Source organism: Schistocerca cancellata, chromosome 2, assembly GCF_023864275.1.
Source record: "Schistocerca cancellata isolate TAMUIC-IGC-003103 chromosome 2, iqSchCanc2.1, whole genome shotgun sequence".
In the NCBI taxonomy this organism is placed as follows: domain Eukaryota; kingdom Metazoa; phylum Arthropoda; class Insecta; order Orthoptera; family Acrididae; genus Schistocerca; species Schistocerca cancellata.
Window position 1 is genome coordinate 559,566,592 of NC_064627.1, and position 4,847 is coordinate 559,571,438.

At 47.7% G+C, this 4,847-nt stretch overlaps 1 pseudogene; it reads left to right on the plus strand.

The window, feature by feature from the left end:
- The first annotated feature begins 1,136 nt into the window (after window positions 1–1,136).
- On the plus strand, window positions 1,137–1,254 carry LOC126163740 (5S ribosomal RNA; annotated as a pseudogene).
- Window positions 1,255–4,847: the final 3,593 nt, after the last annotated feature.

Consider the following 4,847-nt stretch of genomic DNA (forward strand, 5'->3'; position numbering starts at 1 on the left):
GCCTGCATTGCTGCGAAAGGTGGATATACACTGTACTAGTGCCGACATTGTGCATGCTCTGTTGCCTGTGTCTATGTGCCTGTGGTTCTGTCAGTGTGATCATGTGATGTATCTGACCCCAGGAATGTGTCAATAAAGTTTCCCCTTCCTGGGACAATGAATTCACGGTGTTCTTATTTCAATTTCCAGGAGTGTATTATTCTGTGCCATATGTTACACTTTACCCCACCTTGCTCTAGACGAATTAATATATATATGTTCTTATTCCGCTGATCTCCATGTTACAAGACAGGCTCAACCTTTTAGGCTTCGAACAGTACTGAAAGTGATAGTTTAATACAATGAAGCAATGAAAATGTTTCTTCATTAGTATGAAGAACGGCCGCAAACAGCCAACAGGTTTATTTAAAACTTAAATTTCAAAGCTGGTTGTTTGGAGAGGTATCATATTCGAATTAAACACGACCAAAATTTGGTTAGTTGATACATTCATTTTATTATCCTGGATTTTCCTACGAAACATTTTTGCCCCTAATTTAATACAATACCTTTTGATTTGAAATACTGGACACTGTATGGATATGAATCTGAAATTTTTATTCTTCTTTTGAAAAATATTGTTGTTCATGTTGTTATTGTGGCCTCCCGTTTAAAGACTGATTTGATGCAGCCCTCCATGCCACTCTCTCCTGTGCAAACCTCTTCATCTCCGGCTAACTAATGCAACGTCAGACACCCCTGTGTATCTGCTTACTGTATTCATCTCCTGGTCTCCTTCTACGATACTTCTCTTGTATGGACTGTCTATATACTCCTTCCACGTTTCAGCTTTCCCTTCTTTGCGTATTATTGGTTTTCCATCTCAACTCTTGATATTCATACCTCCAAGGGTGTCTTCAATTTTCCTGTAGTCGGTATCTATTTTCCGTGTAGTGAAATATGCTTCTAAATCCTTACATTTCTACTCTGTCCATTCCAGCTTAGACATTTTGCACTTCCTGTCAATCTCCTTTTTTAGACGCTTGTATTTTCTTCCGCCTGCTTTATTTACTGTATTTTTATATGTTCTCCCTTCATCAATTAAATTCAATATCTCCTGTGTTATCAAAGAATTTACACTAGGTGTTGATTGTTTGGGCAACGGCCTTGCCGCAGTAGATACACCGGTTCCCGTGAGATCACCGAAGTTAAGCGCTGTCGGGCGTGGTCGGCACTTGGATGGGTGACCATCCGGGCCGCCATGCACTGTTGCATTTTTTCGGGGTGCACTCAGCCTCATGATGCCAACTGAGGAGCTACTCGACTGAACAGTAGTGGCTTCGGTCAAGAATACCATGATAACGACAGGAAGAGCGGTGTGCTGACCCCACACCCCTGCTATCCGTATCCTCCTCTGAGGATGACACGGCGGTCGAATGATCCCGGTAGGCCACTCGTGGCCTGAAGACGGAGTGCTTGTCTGTTTAGCTACACTGACGGAAAAAATTGCAGCACCAAAAAGTAATTAATGTAGAGCAATGAAATTTCGGGACTACATCTGTCTGGGTAGTGTATTTAAATGATTAACATTGCAAGATCACAGACTCATGTAAGCGCGAGATAAGCCTTTGCAAATGTGAAATGCTGGTACATTAAGAACCAGTGTAACTGCCACAATTTTGAATGCACGCACGCAGACGTGAATTCATTATGTTGTAGAGGCGCCAGATGTCTGTTTGTGGGATGGAGCTGGATATCTGTTGCACCTGGTCGGTCAATAGAAGACCGTTAATAATGTTTGGGGATGACGCTGGACTTGTCATCCGATTATCTACCATATGTGCTCGATTGGAGACAGGTCTGTGATGGAGCAGGCCAAGTCAACATGTCGAGACGAAGTGCCAAGACTCTGTAGAACCAAGCGTTATCCTGTTGGAAAACACCCCCTGTAGTGATGTTTACGAATAGCAGTGCAACCTGTCGAATCACCAGATTTACATACAAGTTTGCAGTCGGGGTGAGTGGGATATCCACGATTGTCTACCATATGTGCTCGATTGGAGACAGGTCTGTGATGGAGCAGGCCAAGTCAACATGTCGAGACAAAATGCCAAGACTCAGTAGAACATGTTAGGTTGCAACAGCAGTATATTGGCAAGCGTTATCCTGTTGGAAAACACCCCCTGTAGTGCTGTTTACGAATATCAGTACAACCTGTCGAATCACCAGATTTACATACAAGTTTGCAGTCGGGGTGAGTGGGATATCCACGATTGTCTACCATATGTGCTCGATTGGAGACAGGTCTGTGATGGAGCAGGCCAAGTCAACATGTCGAGACAAAACGCCAAGACTCAGTAGAACATGTTAGGTTGCAACAGCAGTATATTGGCAAGCGTTATCCTGTTGTAAAACACCCCCTGCAGTGCTGTTTACGAATATCAGTACAACCTGTCGAATCACCAGATTTACATACAAGTTTGCAGTCGGGGTGAGTGGGATATCCACGATTGTCTACCATATGTGCTCGATTGGAGACAGGTCTGTGATGGAGCAGGCCAAGTCAACATGTCGAGACAAAATGCCAAGACTCAGTAGAACATGTTAGGTTGCAACAGCAGTATATTGGCAAGCGTTATCCTGTTGTAAAACACCCCCTGCAGTGCTGTTTACGAATATCAGTACAACCTGTCGAATCACCAGATTAACGTACAAATTTGCAGTCGGGGTGAGTGGGATATCCACGAGAGTGCCAGAGCCCGTTCTTCCTGTGACTGTACATACTAGTGACCACCGCTGCCAGCAGCCATGTACAGTTGCTACATTCCGGCCAAGTCTGTCTGCAGTGTCGCAGAAGGAACATCCACCTTCTCGTAGCCCTGTTACACTACTTCGTTCAGACTCTGTGAGGTGCTGATAACCGCGTCATTATCGCTTGAAAGGGATTCTTGACTAACATCAACTCACAATGTCCAATCGCAAAGGTCACTAACACCTACGACCGTTACAGCTTATATTTAAAGGAAACCTGATTTGCAACCTCGTAGTTGCGCTACTAGCGCCACTCTTTCGCGACTGGCGCGAAATTTGAAGAGACATCTTTCAGATGCAGAAACATGCCTACCAACTTTCGTTTATGTCACACAACTCCTTGTTGGTGTTGAGATTTCTGTTCCGTCAGTGTATTTGGTCCTCTGCTGCCTTTATTATTTCATCTCTTAAAGCTATTCACTCATCTTCCTCTCCCCTGTTCTAGGCAACCGCTGCCTAATACTCCTTCTGATACTCTCAATAACCTCTGGCTGTTTCAACTTATCCAGGTCTCATCTCCTTAATTTCCTACCTTTTTGCAAACTCTTTAGTTTTAATCTGCAGTTAATAACCAATAAACTGTGGTCGGAGTTAAGATCTGCTCCTGCAAATGTCTTAAAATTTAGAATCTGGTTTCGAAATCTGTCTTACTACACTCCTGGAAATGGAAAAAAGAACACATTGACACCGATGTGTCAGACCCACCATACTTGCTCCGAACACTGCGAGAGGGCTGTACAAGCAATGATCACACGCACGGCACAGCGGACACACCAGGAACCGCGGTGTTGGCCGTCGAATGGCGCTAGCTGCGCAGCATTTGTGCACCGCCGCCGTCAGTGTCAGCCAGTTTGCCGTGGCATACGGAGCTCCATCGCAGTCTTTAACACTGGTAGCATGCCGCGACAGCGTGGACGTGAACCGTTTGTGCAGTTGACGGACTTTGAGCGAGGGCGTATAGTGGGCATGCGGGAGGCCGGGTGGACGTACCGCCGACTTGCTCAACACGTGGGGCGTGAGGTCTCCACAGTACATCGATGTTGTCGCCAGTGGTCGGCGGAAGGTGCACGTGCCCGTCGACCTGGGACCGGACCGCAGCGACGTACGGATGCACGCCAAGACCGTAGGATCCTACGCAGTGCCGTAGGGGACCGCACCGCCACTTCCCAGCAAATTAGGGACACTGTTGCTCCTGGGGTATCGGCGAGGACCATTCGCAACCGTCTCCATGAAGCTGGGCTACGGTCCCGCACACCGTTAGGCCGTCTTCCGCTCACGCCCCAACATCGTGCAGCCCGCCTCCAGTGGTGTCGCGACAGGCGTGAATGGAGGGACGAATGGAGACGTGTCGTCTTCAGCGATGAGAGTCGCTTCTGCCTTGGTGCCAATGATGGTCGTATGCGTGTTTGGCGCCGTGCAGGTGAGCGCCACAATCAGGACTGCATACGACCGAGGCACACAGGGCCAACACCCGGCATCATGGTGTGGGGAGCGATCTCCTACACTGGCCGTACACCACTGGTGATCGTCGAGGGGACACTGAATAGTGCACGGTACATCCAAACCGTCATCGAACCCATCGTTCTACCATTCCTAGACCGGCAAGGGAACTTGCTGTTCCAACAGGACAATGCACGTCCGCATGTATCCCGTGCCACCCAACGTGCTCTAGAAGGTGTAAGTCAACTACCCTGGCCAGCAAGATCTCCGGATCTGTCCCCCATTGAGCATGTTTGGGACTGGATGAAGCGTCGTCTCACGCGGTCTGCACGTCCAGCACGAACGCTGGTCCAACTGAGGCGCCAGGTGGAAATGGCATGGCAAGCCGTTCCACAGGACTACATCCAGCATCTCTACGATCGTCTCCATGGGAGAATAGCAGCCTGCATTGCTGCGAAAGGTGGATATACACTGTACTAGTGCCGACATTGTGCATGCTCTGTTGCCTGTGTCTATGTGCCTGTGGTTCTGTCAGTGTGATCATGTGATGTATCTGACCCCAGGAATGTGTCAATTAAGTTTCCCCTTCCTGGGACAATGAATTCACGGTGTTCTTA